The sequence below is a fragment of the Pseudopodoces humilis genome, chromosome 3 (genome assembly GCF_049639895.1).
Source record: "Pseudopodoces humilis isolate 2021_Gansu_Grassland_sample_001 chromosome 3, ASM4963989v1, whole genome shotgun sequence".
Classification (NCBI taxonomy): domain Eukaryota; kingdom Metazoa; phylum Chordata; class Aves; order Passeriformes; family Paridae; genus Pseudopodoces; species Pseudopodoces humilis.
In genome coordinates, this window is record NC_142202.1 from 84,927,088 (window position 1) to 84,946,346 (window position 19,259).

The following is a 19,259-nucleotide window of genomic DNA, read 5'->3' on the forward strand; positions in this document are numbered from 1 at the left end:
GGAAAGGGTTTCCTAATCTCACATGGTTCTTCCTAAAGAGGAGAAATGGTTTCTCCCACACTGAAGGAAGACTTCCCACGTGGTCCATGTCTCAAATCAAGCCTGGTGTTAAGATGGCTCTGTTACCCTAGGTTGGTGTTGTCAGGTCATCCAGGGGTGGCATTGAACTCGTAAGCAGTAACATGATGTGTCAGGGTGTTGGTCTCCCCAGAAAACTCAGTTACAGCTCCCTGAGACAGCTGCCGCGGCTCATCTGCCCCTTGGCAAAGGCTGGCTGTCAGGGAGTCACCCTCCTCTGCCCTGGGAGTGTAAACTGCACCCAAAAGGGCCAGGGCCTCTGTGGAAACACTGATGTTGCTGAAGCACCTGCAATTCCAGACTTAGAGCATGTCTGCAGTAAAAAGCACAGACCCTCATGGGTGCCAGAGCCACTTGTGAAGTTTCATTGGTGCTCATTCCAAGAGTAAACGCCTAAACTCATACCCCAAAATTAGCTGGCCCTTAGTTACATAAGACTGACCAGCTTCTGGAGGAGGTGTAACGAGGGGCTGATGAGAGCAGTGCCCTGTGCCTTGCCTGCTGCATCCCCCAGCCCAAGGGCAGGCACCCGCATGGAGCGCAGCCACACAGCCTGTCAGGGCCTTCAGGTCGGGAGGGGAGCTGCCTGCTCTGTCCCTCCTACCTGTATCTCTCAGGGCATCCATTCACCTACTTTGCTTTATTTTGAGTGGAATCTAGGAAATTTCCAGCTGCTGGGGTAATGGCGACACACAGAGCTCACTTCTGCACTGGAGAGGAGAGCACACAAGGAAGGACCGAAGTGGCAGCGCTTGTGTTTGTGCAAGGTGGGCTGGGAAGCACTTTCACTATGCACAGAGCAGTGGTGGAGACAGCCAAAATAAATGGCAACTGCCTCTGTGGTTTAGGGAGCTAAACCACGAAGTTTTGTTTTGAAATTGTTCCACTGAAATGTTTTTCTAACAGAGCTGTGCCATAAAACTGGGAGGAGAATGTTTTATTTTGATACATGCAGATGATCTTGAGAAAGGTCTAAAACATCTATAAAGGCCACATTAATGGCAAAAATGTGATTTAGCTAACCAAACCTGGGAATACTCTTCTTAAAATATCATTTTAATTGATTTATTTTGCTTTGTTTGCCAAAGATGGGTAATAAACTGGAAGAAAAAATATGAAATATCTTCATTCCCTGGGGCTAATCAGGCCATGTATTATCCCTGCAAAGTTAAATTGGTAAGTATGACTGCAGAGTATCTACAGTTTAAAAATAATCCACCAAAGAGGCAGTAAAAGTATCTACCAAAGTGTTTTGCAACTAAATAATGACACGTAATGGCATTGCTTTTTGAGTGTTAGATACACATATCTTCGGAGCTGCATTACATTGTAGGCAAAACTTTAGTATGACTTTGTTAACTCATTTGTACCTCTAATGGAACTGCAGCTTTAGCTCCATGAAACCTTTCTTTGAAACGTGTATCTCTGCAGTTGAGACAGGTCAATTGGATGTTTAGAAGCATTGGTGTGCCCTGCTTTGTCTGCACCTTGGAAGGCTATCACTGCTGGCTGCTGACAGCCAGACCAGTAGAATCTGAGGCCAGGGTCATAACAGGGCCCTGCTCCTGCCTCTCCAAAGATCCTGTAATCCAACACACTTCATCGCCCCAAAAGGAGATGAGCTGAAGATTTGACCTTCTCAGAGCTGGCTTGGGATCTGCTCAGGATCCAGGGCTGGGATGGGGATTGTCCTGCCTCACCCTGGGGTCTGATTCCTGAAGGCTGATATGTGCCCTATGAGTTTATTGACCTGTCCAAGAGAAGTAACTTTCAGCAATTAATGGCAGCTCAGATCTTTCCTTATGTATAATCTTGGACTGCACTTTACGGAGTGAGATTAAAAATAAGGCTATTTTTCACTATCAAAAGCCAATTTAAGAAGGTTTAATTAGGCCCAAGTATTTACCTTGTCTGATAAACTCGCAGAAAGCTTTTAAAATATTTTTTTATATTGTATATGAAATGCATTAGACATTTTTGCAGGAAATATTCTATAGACATAATTTCTAGTCTTACTGAATGCAAGGGGAATGTTTAAAATTCAACTGGCTCTTTCTACTTTTATTTAATGTATAAATCAGACATAATTCATGCATAGTTCCTTCTAGGTTTAGACATTTATTGAGCACTATGTACGGTTATAAACATTTTGTAACAGCTGTTTCAAATTTCAGAATAGAAAAGAAGAAAAAAAAAAAGAATCCTCACATTTTCACTTCTCCAATTTCTTCTGAAAGCTTACACAAGGAAGCCTTGAAATCTCATCATCCAAACTGGCAGCTGAAATTAGAGCCTTGAATTACTTCTGAGAACTAGGACTTGGGATCTTTAGTCCTACATGGAACCCTCAGTCCATTGTAGGCAGATATGTAGTACTTAGTTTACTGAAAATGCAGAAATTTAGTAGAATTGTTCAAAACAACAAGGCACCTAATGCTGATACTTAGTTAGCAAGTGCTCTTAGGAAGTCTTTGAAGGATTTCTCTACATCAAGAGGAAGCTCAGGAGCAGTCTAGTTCTTCAGTCAGAATTGAAAAGATTATTCGGGAACCCTGTATTTTAACTCTACTTAAAATAAGTTTCTTTCTATTTTTTTTTTCTCTTTTATGGTAAGGTCACCATGCTAATGTACCTTCTGTTTTTTTACAGTTAAAAATGTTAAAAACACCTTTATTATGCTGACACACATCAACAACACCCCCCCACTGGTGCCTGCTTCTTACTCCTCTCAGTCACCACCATATCATGCCCAAAGCTGGCACTTCTCAGTGATCCTGCCCAGACAGGAGCTGTGGGTGCCCAACACCATGGAGGTGACTTGTGTAAATGGCACTGGTGGCCATGGTCCTGCATGGCCTCAGGCACTGCTGTGGAGGTGATCACACCCAGCTCTTCAATGAAAAAAGCTGTATCTACAGTAAGCATCTGCTTTTTCCTCCTCCTCCTCCCCAGATTTGATCCTTTTATAAGGTTGAATTTTGAGGCAATTCCCAGCACTTGACCTCCTCCCAGGGCTACACAGTGCCTGGTCCTGGAGGGGACACGGCATCCCAGGCTGCAGCAGGTACCTGTTGCTTACTCTTTCCTTGCTCAGCTTACTCTTCCCTTCCCAAAGCAGAAGCAGCTTCTCCACACTGCCCTCTTTAAACAGCAGGTAGTAGCCTATCTGTGCACTGTTACATATTTTGGGACCTCTCTCTCTGTCACTGTCCATGTTTACAAGGCCTTTGTTGTTATCCCACCTGTAGACGGTGCAGACAGCTGTGCCAAGCTCTGCTCTCCCAGAGAGATGGTGACAAACCCGTGACCCCGTGCCAAGGCAGCGCAGCCTTGCCAGCTCTGAGGAGTAGCAAGAGAAGGCCACAACCCCTTGGAAAACAGAGACCCCAGCCCAGGCCCAGCCTACGTGGGGAGTACCATTGCTTTTAAGGACAGAGGCGTAGGAGGTTGCAAAAATGAGCCTTCCTGTGGCTTTATATGAAATTTCCCAGAAGGCCACACTCAGGTATCAGAGTTTGCTTATGGTAATAGAGACCCAGTGCCATAAAGCTGGCAAGAATATGTCCCAAAAGTGCTTTTTAGAAGCTTTTCACCACTTTGGATAAAATGCTGCTGACAACATTTCAATCTTGAAGTCTCCTGCAGCCATCAGATAATTAAGAAATGTTGCTGAGTCACACCAGCTTAGCGTAAGTGCCTCCCTGGGGCGCGACTGGGAATGCTGCCGCCTGTTTCAGATGTGTCCCCAAACACAGCAGATGTGAATGATTGAGTAACATACCCAGTGGCACATTCTCTGCTGACTCATTTGCTGCACTGCTACTGAGATAATAGGATTCCTACCAGGTAAATTCAAGATGGAGTTTGGACAGAACTTTGCAAAGATCTTTTAACATAAACTCAGAAGAATGATAAATTTATATAATAGAAGTCACACTGTTGTTCAAGAATCTTTGCTGGAGAGAATTTATCTCCTCTGGGACATATTTGTTGAAATTAGATGTAGGATGAAAGCTGCGTCAGAGACAACTCTCCTCCCACTGGCACCTGAGTAAATCCCAGTGAGCATCATACACTTTTTTCAGAAAAAATTTGAGAAATTATACAAATCCCAGTGTTTCGGTGTAAGCAGACTAAGAGCAAATACAAAAATGGGATTTTACTGACTGAATCCTTTGGTATAAAATTAAAATATAGAATTAAAAAAAAAATCAAATGTGAAATTTGTGACCAGGTAACTCCAGATTGGTGTTTGGCTAACTCCAATTTTCTAATTGTCTTATCTATTAAGTGAAATGTTTACAGCATCCTTGATATCCCACTTGTGGGCAGTCTCTCATGGTAAAATTCCAACATCAGGAGGCAGCTGGGAATTAATGAAACATTACAAGGTTCTGCACAGAGGGATGCTGAGAGAGCAGACACTGAAAGGAGTGTATTGAATTGGAGAGTTTCTGACCAAAGGATATTTTTTAAGTAATGACTTGAGAATGAGAAGAGGTGCTTTCATGCCATTGTGAGATGGGGTGTGTATAGACTAAAGGTGGGCACTCCCCTTCTCTCCTACTCTCTTTCTCACCGAGAACTGGATGTCACTGACACAGAGATAAGTAGAAATGATGAGTGTTTCAAAAGAGCCTTATGTTGCATTCTATATCTGATGCATTTGTGGATCTACAAATATAATTTTACCTTTCTGTAACATGAACTAAAAGCTTTATTCAGAAGTCCTGAGCCTACCTTGAGCAGGATTTCTGCAAGGGTGAAACTTGTAAACCTTAGTGGAACAACTATCCTTATGATTCTTCATTTTTTTTTTTGTCCTGAGTGCACCAAGAGTCTCTGCAGTATTCCATGGTGGGTTTGGTTGTCTGTGCTCAGGTTCATCCCTGACCCCTTGCAGTGCCGTAACGTGGGATCATACTGCTGCAAAAAGAGCTGTAGGAGAAAACCAAGAGACCCCTCACTGGGTGCCTCCACTGGAGCTGGGATGAAGCTCAGGCACAGATTCCTGGGCTTTGCCTGCGCCCAACCATGCTCCTCACTGAGCCTAATCGGATGGCTTGGTTCATGGCTTATCTGGACCTGCCTTTTGATTATTTTTTTTTTCTTTCGAGACTAGACAATGGAAAGAGGAAATTAAAGAAATTGAATAGTGTTTGCTGCAAATGTAATAAGATAGTCTGCTGGTAAAAGCCTCAGACACTAGCCTGGAGAGTTCCTGAGAACATTTTTTCCTCCTCAAACACCCTCGCCCCCCACTACAGCCCTAGACCACGGCACCAGCCAGAGCAGCAGCTGTGAGCATCTGCATCACTACTGGTGCCTGCTCCCTTCTGGCACCACAGCCCAAGAACCTGCTGACTTACATCATGGCCTGTGGCTACTGGATTTACTTGCATTGCTGACCTCAGGCTTTCTCTTTCCCTATTCTTACTGGGAAATTATAGGTTTTCCTTGTTCTTGCTGCTTGACTTTGGGTTTGTCCCACCTCCCTTGCCTTCCACTCACTCTTACTTGTATTCCTTTTCAACAAAAAGTCTCAGAAGACAGCCCAATATGAGGATGAAACTAGTGGCAGTCGCATATATTCACATCTATGTTAGTGCCAGTCCCGTTAATCATAGCTGTGTTACAGCCTTTCTCCCAACCCTGGTAACCATTTGGATGGTAGCTCCACTCAACTGCAGACAGCACAGGGCCTGCAGATACCACCCCAGGCTCAAAGAGTCAAAAAACATGGAAAAACTCAGAGCAGAAAAACAAGGTAATTGTCACAATGTTTAGTATTTACCCAGTGCTGTTCACACAGGTCATGTCAGCATTTTGATTTCTGTGTTCATTTGGCACTCTTTTCCTCCTGATTTTGCAAGGATAACTATGGGCAAGATAAGAGAACCTTTGCTTCTCTTAGATGTAAGTCTCTTGTGAGAGAGAATTAGTGAAAATCAGCTGAACCCTTGAAGTGATCTCTTCTTGGATGAAAACTTGGAAGCTGTTGAGAGGTTAAGGTCATTATTTGAAAAATAATCCTCGGTTTCTGAGGTAAAGGATTCTTTGATTTTGTGTCTCAAATTTGCTTTGCCTCACTCTCCTTTATATATATCTACAGTGGAAGTTGAAAATATTTCAGGATGGGGATGGCTTGTAAAGAAATGCAATGAGACCATAGGAAACTGATGAGATGCTTTCTCTGGAAGCCAAGCTGCAGGACAAGAGAGGCAATTCACAAGTGATAGAACAGCTGGCAACTCCAACCCACACCATCTGGATTTGTGTGATTTTATAATATTTATTGTCACTAACTCAGAGAGGAATATGAATAGAGCTGGCTTCAAGTGGAAATGAGCTGGCTTTTCAATAGAGAGAATTGTGTGTGGAGTTTTGGCAGGAACACATGGCAGGGGAGCATCCGATACCAGCCGGCCAGCCGCGCATTACCACTTCACTGGTCAGGCTGGCTACATGAAACAACAACAGAAACATTTTCAGTCAGGCAAGGGAAGCCCTGCTGGAAAACTGGCATTTCACATCTATCATTTGGAAAGGGGAGATATGAAGTTGCCAGCTCTTCATCTTCAGTCTTATGTGAGGTGCATCTTTTTTTCCTGAAAACTTTAACATCAGTAGATGTCAGATTACTCCAGAATCTTACAGTTGAAAGAATTCTTTTTGAGTCTTATGGTTAAGAAAATCTGTGACCCACCTCTACCTAACAGCTGCAGAAAATGGAAGAACCCTTGAGTGCATTTTCTTAAGTCTTCTGATTTGATAAAGTTTGTGGTTTTGGGATTCTTACGTGTGATTGTGAAAACAGTGAGTTGTCAGTGTTGAGCATATTTGTGTAAGTAGCGTGATTGTTGCCTTAGGAAACTGTTCTCTGAGGTGCTTGTTTTGCTCCATGAACGCCAAAGGGAACATTGCTGCTCCTAACACAGATGTCCCAGTTGGAAGCTCAAATTGGGACAGGAAGAGTTTAGGCTTTTATGTTTCTGTTTTTCATCTGTGAAATGGGATAACATGTTTTTTTCCTTTCTTCAGATCAGCCAAAGGATAAATTATTCTTCTGATACCACAACCTGGTAATTATATGAAAGTTCAGCCGGTCTTTCTTTTACTTTCAGATGTTTGTACTTCTAGAGGGGAATTAGAAAAGCTTAAAACTAACTTCCTTCCTTCCTTCCTTCCTTCCTTCCTTCCTTCCTTCCTTCCTTCCTTCCTTCCTTCCTTCCTTCCTTCCTTCCTTCCTTCCTTCCTTCCTTCCTTCCTTCCTTCTTCCTTCCTTCCTTCCTTTCCTTCCTTCCTTCCTTCCTTCCGCCACTTCCTTCCGCCACTTCCTTCCTTCCTTCCTTTCCTTCCTTCCTTCCACTTCCTTCCTTCTGCCCCTTCCTTCCTTCCTTCCTTCTGCCCCTTCCTTCCTTCCTTCCTTCCGCCACTTCCTTCCTTCCTTCTTCCTTCCTTCCTTCCTTCCTTCCTTCCTTCCTTCCTTCCTTCCTTCCTTCCTTCCTTCCTTCCTTCCTTCCTTCCTTCCTTCCTTCCTTCCTTCCTTCCTTCCTTCCTTCCTTCCTTCCTTCCTTCCTTCCTTCCTTCCTTCCTTCCTTCCTTCCTTCCTTCCTTCCTTCCTTCCTTCCTTCCTTCCTTCCTTCCTTCCTTCCGCCACTTCCTTCCTTCCGCCACTTCCTTCCGCCACTTCCTTCCGCCACTTCCTTCCTTCCGCCACTTCCTTCCTTCCGACACTTCCTTCCTTCCTTCCGACACTTCCTTCCTTCCGCCACTTTCATCCGCCACTTCCTTCCTTCCTTCCGCCACTTCCTTCCTTCCTTCCGCCACTTCCTTCCTTCCTTCCGCCACTTCCTTCCGCCACTTCCTTCCTTCCTTCCGCCACTTCCTTCCTTCCTTCCTTCCTTCCTTCCTTCCTTCCTTCCTTCCTTCCTTCCTTCCTTCCTTCCTTCCTTCCGCCACTTCCTTCCTTCCTTCCTTCCTTCCTTCCTTCCTTCCTTCCTTCCTTCCTTCCTTCCTTCCTTCCTTCCTTCCTTCCTTCCTTCCTTCCTTCCTTCCTTCCTTCCTTCCTTCCTTCCTTCCTTCCTTCCTTCCTTCCTTCCTTCCTTCCTTCCTTCCTTCCTTCCTTCCTTCCTTCCGCCACTTCCTTCCTTCCGCCACTTCCTTCCTTCCGCCACTTCCTTCCGCCACTTCCTTCCTTCCTTCCTTCCTTCCTTCCTTCCTTCCTTCCTTCCTTCCCTCCTTCCTTCCCTCCTTCCTTCCCTCCTTCCTTCCCTCCTTCCTTCCCTCCCTCCTTCCCTCCCTCCCTCCCTCCTTCCTTCCTTCCCTCCCTCCCTCCTTCCTTCCTTCCTTCCCTCCTTCCCTCCTTCCCTCCCTCCCCTCCCCTCCCCGCACCTTCCCGCACCTTCCCTGGGATTCAATAGTATTTGTAGTACATCAGTTTACACAACCTGTTAGCCTGAGGAATGCTGTAGTGAGACATGAATGCTAGAGAAGATGGAGTGTCTAGGTAAGCAGCAGTCAAAAATACATCTTATGTTCTGCTTGGGCTGACTGCAATGCCTCAAAAGCAAAAGGATAGAGTGGCACTGGCTTCACTCTCCTTAGCAGAAATGGGTAATAAAAGCAACAGCAGAGAGGAATGAAAAAATCTGGCATTGGCCAGATTCTATTAACATACATAATTAAGATGCCCCACTAGAAAAGCCTGCAATGGGGACAGAAATATCTTCAGCATTGAGACTACTCAGTAACTAGTATGTTAAGAGGATGCTGAGGAGAAGACCAAGTTTGTGTATCTCACTCAGGCACAATGGTGAAGTTAAATCAAGAAGCAAAGAAGGAAACTTGGCTGTTTCTGTCAGCCCTCTCAGCATGGTGTGATCTGGCTGTGCATCCATTAAAAAGGGAGAGTTCAGCTAGAACTCTAGCAAGAGTGTCAGGAGGCACAGCCTATGTGAAACATTCACTCTTCTCCAAATAGGTCCAGGGCAAAACCAATTTGTGCCTGGGATGGTCCCGCTCTGGAGTGCCCTGTTCCACTCTCCAGGATCAGGGTTTGTCTCTGAAAAGCATCTGTGAAGCTGTGAAGGCAAATGGAAAAGAGTGGATCCTGAGCAAGGTTCAGACAGGTTTAGCCACTCAAAGCAGTTGCCTGCACAATAGAAGGTTTGAAAAACATTGTGAGAGAGAAATGTTCTGTTGAAATGAGTACTTCTTGTAGGTACATATTCCACATCCCTTTCTCAAGGTGATAGAAGAGCCCTGACAGAGCAGGAGTGCTGGGAAGGAAACCTTGTAGAGACAAAGCATTTTCAAATCTCTCTTCCCTTATCAAGTGATATTGCTCTTCTACTTCAAGAGGAAGGACTGGGAATTTTTCAGCCTGACATTGACTTCATCCATTTTACCAGTTTTTATGTCCCTCTGGTGAAATCTCATTGTAGCTGAAAAAATAGCAAATCTCGAGGCACACATTAAAGAAGGGAATCCCAGCTGTTCTTCCCGGACACAGGACACCTCTCTCTCTGAATGCCTCGTGTGTGTACACCAGGATTTGTCCCTCACAGAGGCTTCTTTTGAATGAGGCTGTATAATACTGAAGAAGTTCCTTTATGATCAATTTCCCAAGGGCATTTTGAACAATGCTCCATCACAAAACTGTGTAAGTTTATTCACTTTGCATTTTGTGACAGGAGGTAAAAAAATGGTCCTATTTCAGAAATGCTGGCATGTGCAGACAGAGGGAAAGATAAAGTGTGCTGCAGCATCTTCTCTTTTTCCTGATCAGATGAGCTCACCCAGAGCCCCAGTTTCCAGCAGCAGCTTGGACATTCCCAGGCACAAATCCTGACAGGTTTCAGAGGATGAAGAGGGCAGGCTGGTGCTAGCCCAGTCAACTGTGCTGGGCTTCCCAAAGGTCTCCCACTCTTTCACCTCAGTAGTCTGGGCTTGATGCCACAGGAGACTCAGTTGTGTGAGTGTGTCTTTATGTGCCCTCAGCCATTAAACAGAGGTTCGATGTGGTCTTGGAACAAAATTATTCAATTGAAAATCATTGTTAGCAATCACCCACTTGGATCCATAAAACTGAAATTCCTATAAACGCAGATATTTCACAGCCAGACAGCAAGTCCACTATTCCTGAAAGAATAGAAGAGTTGTACAGTTGGGTTTTTTTTAAGTGCTGCTGTTGAACAGACAAATGGAAATGTCACCATTGTACAGTGTGAACAAGATGTGTAGTTAAGAGAACAAATCCTTCATATCCTTGGTAGCAAGATTGCATTTAACATATTCAGCATTTTGTCCAGGCATGTCCAGAAAAAAATCAGTCTTATGATCAATATGCCACAAGAATCTAATTTTTCGATTTATCTCTCTAAGGGATTATTTTTTGATCCTTCTGATCAGACAAGAACAATTACTGTGCCTCTAAGTCCTTCCCTGCCTTTAGATTCCAATTAGTTACATCTGATACAATTTTTTCAATGTAAAAATAAGGTCATCTTTTCAGCTGTTTATGTCTAAATCAGGTAATATTATCATAACTAACTCACAGCCAGCCAGCCCAGGGCTTTCTGCATCCAGGTTTTCAGAAGCATTGTCTTTTTAAGACTTTTGTCTGGGCTGTAGGAAAGCCACTGATTGAATTTTTGTTTACTTGAGATACCTCCTGGTGTTTTGAGAAGTACAGAGTCTAAGCCGAGCACCTGTCTGACTGTGTTTCATTTCACTAAAGAGGCCTTCTGAGATCAGTGGTGTACCAACACATCCCTAATAGAGCCAGTACTTAAATGCAGTAAGTCCAGAGTTATCTCCTCCACACTTTTCCAGTTTGTTTACCTCTTTTCACAACTTTGAACTATGTTATGCATTTGTTCTTCATCTGTTCTTTCAGTTCTGTTGTGGAAGAGGTTACAGTCTTCACAGCTTTTCGTTTTTCCTTTCTGATCTCAGTCAGGCCTCAAAGGCAGGAGCTTCTCACCTACATTTGTACAAGATGAAAAGCATATTGGGCATGGTGGCAAATGAGCTTTTTGTTGAAGCACTTCCCCTCCCCATCAGGATATCCTTTTCCTTTAGGCAAGTACCAACAGAGATTGCCAACCATTCAAAACAAAATGGTACTGGGAAGAAAAAACATTACTTTGTCTTCAAAAAAGGTCATGGAAAATGAAAGAAAAGGCTCACAAAGAAGCCCCAAGTCTTCTCCTTTCATATGGGGCCTGGCTCTTCCTCTGGTCTGGAGCAAGGATGGGGCCATCCCAGCTGCAGAGCCAGGGACACAGATTTGTGTGGACACAGGCTCTGCCAGCACAGTCCCTCCCACCCTGTGTGCTGTTACTGGCCCAAAGAGCTCAGAGGTGTGAATCTCCTGCCCTCACCCTCGTGCATGGCACTGCCAGGGAGCCAGAGCAGGAGATACCTGATGGCACAGGTAACACAGGCAGCCAACAGCAGGCGCTGCCTTCAGCTTCGAGATCTGTGAAGTCCTGGGATCTTGAGGAGACTCTCGGGAGCTCCCTGGAGATAAAGATACAAGTTAATTAGCGGAGGTTTGCTGAGGACTTTTTGATCTGGGGTGTTGTGGAGGTGCTCCCAAGTCTTGTCAGCTTTGGGATTTTTACCTACTGCTGCTCTTCCATGGGGGCAGCAGTGAGGTCAGGGGAGACAGGGAGCATATCAAGCATGACTACATGGATCCAAGGGTGGTAGCCAAGGGCACAGAAGCTAAAGCAGTGTGTGCTTGGTACCATCAGTGAGGGGAAGGTCTTGAGGCAGAGTGGAGGAATCCTATATGTCCACAAGGGAGTGCATAGCTGGTGACAACAACAAAGATTTGTCTTCAAGGCACGGGAAGCCTTTCTGATGATCAAGAACTTCTGGGAAGAGATTTTATTCCGCTGACCAAACAGGGGAAAAATGTCTTTGCCAATGTGCTGGCCAATCTGAGGAAGAGAAATTTTACACTAGGAGTGATGGAGGAGAGAGGTGATGATGACCTACAATCAAATGAGGAAGTGATCAGCAAGGAAGGGGTGTGTGGTGATGCACACAAGAGATCTTATATCCGACATAAAGCAGAAAGGAGAAGAAATAGGGCCATCCTAATGATATGCACACAAATAAGGTCAGTCTACATGACAGCATGGTGGGGCAAGACCTCATACATTTTCTGGGGAATCAGAACAACTGGGAGTTGCCTTTATAAGAGAGAGCAAGGAAGGCGCAGCTGTCTCTGCCTTGGGGAGGGCGATGAGACAGCTGAGAGCTTATGGGTCAGGGTTAGAGGGTAGATCATCACGGATGACATTGTGATGGATGTCTGCTACAGACCACCTGAGCAGGAAGAAGTAGAAAAAGGCTTCTTCAGACAACTGGAAGAACCAAAATGTACGAATGGTGTGTATATATAGCCAAAACTAAAAAGGTTTTGTAGACATAATCCCAAGACAGTGGGGAGGCACCATGGGACGTGGTCTCCTACCTGGGAGGAAGCCTGGCCCTCAGCATTCTGTAGATCTCATTCCAGGCAGAGTTGTGTGGGAGGATGCCCCAGAACCAGGGGTGCCAAGTCTCAGGCACGGCACCAGTGCCTGGTTGCTGCCCTGGGGCTCAGGTAGGGGACAGTGACAGTGTCCTTGTGGCAGGGCATACAGTAGGAGTTTGGCAAGCAGAGGAGTTGCAGAGGAGGTGAGCAGCTGCACACTCTCAGGATGAGTGAGCAAGAGATCGACAGGCTCTTTGCAGTGGCTCTTTACAGCCCCAAGGTCCCTTCTAAATGGAATTATTCCATGAATCTATGGTATGAGGACAAAAAAAAAAAAAAAAAGCAGACTTACCTTCATAGAAGCATGAAGGAAACTGTGAGCACAGGTAATTTAGTGATAGGTAGTATGAACAGATTTGTAGAGCTACAGTAACTGAACCTTAATAACACTGAATAATGCTGAAAGGAAAATCTAGAGGTCTCAAGCCAAGGTTTTGTACTCAACTTTGAGAATGATGTGGAGCAACAAGAGTGCTGAGATGGCTAAAAATATTACTTGTAAAAACTTTAACTGAAAGAAGACAAATTGAATGAAAAAACACTGTAGGAGTCTGCAAATTCTTCAAACTATACTTGGATAGTTCCAAAGAGGAAAGAAATCACCCAGTCTATGCTTGTGCTAGATATTGCAAAGATGCATCATTCTAAATCTTCACAGACTCCTAAAGCCTTATATCTGTAGCTATATTGGCAGCCTAACACATGGAAAGCCCCTAGCAGCAAGGAAGAAGTTTTTGTTCAATTTTTTTACCCACTGAACAAAATTCCATAACCTGCTACATTTACCCAAGTTCCAGCCCTGGATAATTGCCTTTTGCTTGTGGAAATGGATTGTCCCCTTGGTTTTCCTGTTTCCACAGATGCCTGGGAAGCTTTGTTTTACCTTCAGGTTCCGCACTGCTTTGCAGCAGTATTCTCTAGCTGAGGCAGATGGTGGCATCTCAAAACATTACCAGGCTACGTGTCTTCATCAGCAGAGCCCTAAGCACAAGAAGGAAATAAATATTCATAGCTCCACTGCCTCCATAAACATAAACAAACATGTAGGAGAAGGAGAAAAGGGATTAGGAGAGTTAGTTAAAAAGAGGTGGAGTTGTTAGGGGATGTTTTTACCTCCTGTGTTAAATATCTAGCTGAATGAAGATCCTGTATTTTCTCCACACCCCTATCTGATGGGTTGACATTGGCCAGCTACTAGATACTGAACCAGCCATTCTCTCACTCTCCATCCTCAACAAGACAGGAGGGAAAATAGTGCTCATGGGTTGAGATAAGGACAGGGAAATTGCTCACCAATTACCATCATGGAATGTACTGAAAGTGGGAAAGATTAATTTAAGTTATTGCCAGCCACAATAGAGTTGGATGATGATCAACAAAGACAAAACTTAAACCATCCAAAATCTCCACCTTCTTCTCAGCTTCAGCTTCACTCCTACATTCCCAACTTTTTCAAAGTTGTCATTAAAGAAGGTTCACATTCTTACGCAGGAACATGAAGAAGATGTTGTGGGTAGATGCAGTTGACCGTAATATGTACAATATATAGAACAGAAAACGTAAAGATGGAATGTATACATTCCTGTTTCCTTTCTTTTCACTAGAAAAGAAGTGCGTTCCTGTAAAGGTTAGGAAATAGGGTTGTTTTTGTAACATACTTGTCTTTCTCATTTGTCTTCTGAAATTTCCCTTTAACATACTGGGCAACATCATTCATCATTGTATGAAAGTAGCCAGTGACCAGCAAAGAGCCAGCTAAGTACAGAATTGGACAGGCACCTCTCCAATCCTCCCTAAATTGCTCATAGGTGTCCCTCACACATACACAGCTCAGCTTTTGGTGCTTGAAAGGCGAGGGGCCAGATAATACAGCTTATTTTTTGGACAGATGGTCAGTGCTTCCTCAGTAAGCCCAACACATGGAGGAGACCTCAGACTTACTTTGCAAATGCTTGTCACTTGAGCAGTAGATGTGTGGCAGCCTGGGTACACCCTGGCCATTGCAGACTCTGTTCTTGTTCATAAACTTCTGTCCAGGAACTCTGGGACAGAAATGCATCTGGTCTGTGATATAGGTATGCTCAATATAAGTCCATTTTAAAAAGCAACCAAATAGCAGAATAAGGTCCATAGTCAAGAATCATACATTCAAGAGTTTGTTTCATCAAAATAGGATTTTGTGTATGTTTTCCTGAAGTGCCTACATTGTTTGCTTCTTAAACTTTACAGTGTTTATGGCTGTGGGCTCCCTGAGGTTTGCTAGTAGTTTGATAGAGAAATATTATTTAATATCTTCTCAAAATATGCACAAGGTTATATCAGGTTATCCTTTTTTTAAGCCAGAGCCCTACAGAAAACAGGTCAACAATAATCATACTAATGGTCCTGAATGTGCCTATATCAATGTTATTTCACTGCATAAAGAAATCAATGTTATTAAAAAAAAAATCATGGCAATTATAGGGGCAGTCAATTTGAGAGTGCTATTTACTGAATAGCTAGTGACCAATTTTCCAGTCCTTCTGTTTAAATTAATGAATATTTAAAGAGGAGACTAATTCAATTTCCTTAGAACCTGCCCGGTTTCATTAACACAGCAGGGAAAACACAAAACATGTATTTGAATGCTTGATTTTTCAGGAGAAGCAATTCTACCTCAGATGTGTGGAAGATTAAAAGAAAACAGAGATTAAAATTTTATTAACACAGTTTGTAGCACTCCTGTGATTTTTTTCGTCTTAAACTCTGGCAAATGAAAGATAGTTAAAGTCCTATTTTTTAATGAGACTTTTCATACAATAATATACGTGTTTTGTTGGAAGGCTGAAGAAACAGTTTTTTGTTTTTTGATTTTTTTTAATCACTAAGCAGCAACAACCATTTGGAGGGCAGGGTGACTCCAACATGGCAAAGCCTGGTGCAGGCTAGGATGTCTCCCAAGTACAGTGATACTGTAATAAAGCTATTTGGAGTGCCAGCATGCTTCGCTGTGCATGGAGGCTGTAAATGATACCAAAGCAGTGCCTTATCTGGGTAGAACAAAGAATGTCAAAAAAACCTTCCTTTTTCTTTCTTTTTTTTTTTTTTTTCTGGATGAATTTCATTTACCTTTTCAACAGATTTTAAATCTTTTGTAAAATACTCCAAGGGCACATAGCACAGTGTGAGACTTGTAATCAGCCTGAAAAGAGTGATAGAAAGCTGGCTCATTTGGTGTCTCCCAATGCTTTCCTTTATTCTAACCTGTCTGTTTACAGCTTAAATCAAAGGAAATTTGAGTTTTTAACTCTTACAGCAAGTAGCAGAAAAAAGCTCAAAGGAACCTGAGCAAAATATTTGAAGTAAAATCTACATTCAGAAGAAAATCAAGGGAATGAGTCACCTGCAAAAACCAATTATTGTACATGCATAACCTTTCTTTGTTGTTGACCTACCTGACAAGTGAATGCATAGATTTAACATTAAAAAAATACCATGCTTAGCTTTTCATAATGAAAGTAACTAACTGAGTAAAGACAATTTGCGGGCAGGAAGGGAATGTATAAGCTGTTGAATAGCATGAAAAACAAGGTCTTGGTGTGGAGCTCTAGCAAGAAGAGCTGAAGTGTCTATGGCTGATACTTATCAGCCTGTTTGTAAAAGCACATAGTACAGGTCAGAGGTGTGCCTCAGTCGGCTTTGGGTTCCTAAGAAAGTGTTTGCAAGGAAAAGTAGGCATTTGTGTTTGCCTCTTTATATCCTGCCTAAATAAATAGATGCGTATATTTTAGATCTCATCTTCAATCTCTTGGGATGAGCACTGTCTTTCTGTTCTGTGTTGGTGTAATAGCTGCTCTGCATGCTTGGGCTTTCTAGGAGAAACAAATTTTGTAGAGGAACAAAGTGAAGTCTAGAAATAGCTACCAAGATGAGATATATCGCTGTATCTGGTCCCTTTGTGTGAGACTGGGACAGCTGCATTTTGCCTGTCTCAATTCCAGCTGGAATTTCATGCACATGCTTCCCTAGGGATATTTTCTTTGTCACTGTGTTGTGGTTTAACTCCAGCTGGCAACAAAGTCCCACATCCACTCACTCACTTTTCCCCAGTGGGATGGGGAAGAGAATCAGAAGGCTAAAAGTGAGAAAACTCGTGGGTTGAGGTAGAGACAGTTTAACAGGTAAAGCAAAAGCCTCACATGCAAGTAAAGGAAGCTGAAGAATTTATTCATCAATTCCCATGAGCAGGCAGGTGTTCAGCCATCTCCAGGAGAGCAGAGCCCCATCATGTGTAACAGTGACTTGGAAAGAGAAATGCCATCACTCCAAAGGTCCCTTTCCCTTCCTTCTTCTTTCCCCAGCTTTATATTCTGAGCATGACCCCATACAATACGGGGTGTCCCTTTGGTATCTGAGGTCACCTGTCCTGGCTGTGTCCCCTCCCGAGCCCCTGTGCATCCCCAGCCTCCTCGCCGGTGGGGTGGCATGAGGAGCAGAAAAGGCCTGGACTCTGTTTAAGCACTGCTCAGCAATAACTAAAACATCCCTGTTTTTACCAGTATTTACAGCACAAATCCAAAACACAGCCCCATACCAGCTACTCTGAAGAAAATTAACCCTACCTTAGCCAAAACGAGGACACACTGCTATTTCTTTGTTGTTTCTTTAAAATAAAAACGTAATTTAATTTCCAACACATGCTGAAGCCACTAAAACCAGTCTTTTTAATACCATGTTATCAATTTTAAATACAACTCCTTTGCTCCACAGCTAGAGCATAGAACAGGAGGGATAGGATATTGTCTGATAACATTATTCAGTATCCCCATAGGTTCACACCTATATAATTTGAAAGTCTCTGTACTTAATATAAAAGTTTGAAATAAAAGTTAATGCTCACACTGTCTCTGTTATTTGTGAACTGACTAGGACTGTACTTTCAAACAGCTAAGAACTTCAAAATTAATAATATTAATAAATGCCTTAATGAAAAACATGTCCTCTCTAAGTCTGAGCAGATTCTAATGGAAGTAAAATTAGAACCCAAATTTTCTAAGGGAGCAGGTGTCAAACCATGCTACAGGTTATGTACTTGTTCTTTCATCCAGCTTTGCTCAGCAGGGAAAAATTTTGCTTTTCAGTTCTTCCAGGCCACACCCACGGTGCCAGACACAGCCAGCCAACAAGGGAATTGGACACCCTCTGGAGGACCACCTCTGCTGTTTGGTTATTAAGCATGCTTCATGGAGCAGCTTCAGCTCACTCAAACCACACATTCCCAGACAAGGTTCCCAGTGGGCACTCTGGGTGTGTCTGGTTGGCATGGTAAGGTTTTGGTAGTGGGACTGCTGCAGGAGTGGCTGCTGTGAGAAGATGCTAGAAACCTTCCCCCCTGTCTGACAGAGACAATGACAGCCAGCTCTGAGATGGACCCACTGCTGGCCAAGGTCAAGCCCATCAGTGACAGTGGCAGCACCTATGGAATAAGGTATTATTATATAATTATATATTTGATAATTATAAATTTGATATATTGCAGCCTGTTCAGGGGACCCACACTGGAGCAGGTGGATGCACAAAGGAGGCTGTGATCCATGGGAAGCCCTTGCAGAAGCAGGCTTCTGGCAGGATCCCACAGAGAGAGGAGCATATGCTGGAGCCAGCTTGCTGTCAGGACTTGTGACCCCATGGGGGACCCCCACTGAAGCAATTCATGAAGGACTGCAGCCTGTAGGAAGCACCCACTTTGAAAAAGTTCATGGAGGTCTCTCTCCCAAGGGAGACACCCTATGCAGGGGAAGAAATGTGAGGAGTCTTCCCCCTGAGGAGTGATAAACTGACCAGAGCCCCCATTCCCTGCCCCCCTGTACCACTGGGAAAGAGGAGGTAGAGAAATCAGGAACAAAGTTGAGCCTGGGAAGAAGAGGGGGAGGGCAGGGAATGGAAGGTGTTTTTTAAGATTTGGGTTTATTTCTCATTACCCTACTCTGATTTGACTTACAATAAATTAAATTAATTACCCCAAGCCAAGTCTGTTTGCCTGTAACAGAAAGTGGTGAGTGATCTCTCCCTGCTCGTATCATGACCCATGAATCTTTTATTATATTCTCTGTCTCCTGTCCACCTCAGGAGAGAAATGATAGAGCAACTGGTGAGCATCTTGTGCCCATCCAGGATCAACCCAACACACTGGGTAGTCACCCTGCTTTGGGACAAAAGAGAATTTTTTTAATGAGCTCTTTGCCCTTATTATTTCTTAGCTCTGACATGGTCATGAAGACCAACATCTAAGAAGAGTAACTACTGCTATGCACAGACAGGAATGCAGAATCACAGGGTAGATTAAATGGTAGACAGTAGGGTTGTTTCCACTTATGGCACCAAAGATTTGGCAGTTAGTGGTAATTTTACTTACATACCGCAACAAAAGCTGTGATGAATTAATTTGTGCATTATACTTTTCCCAGGACACACAGAGCCACTTAGAATCTGTAAGAAATTCTATCGTTTCTACAGAAAAAGACTGTTCTTTTTCAGCCAAATTCACTTTAAAACAAAACCCACCAGTTTATTCCAAACTGGATTGATCTTCTGTATAATGAAAAATGTAGAATTGCCACGGGAATGGGTGGGGACTGCACACATCTTT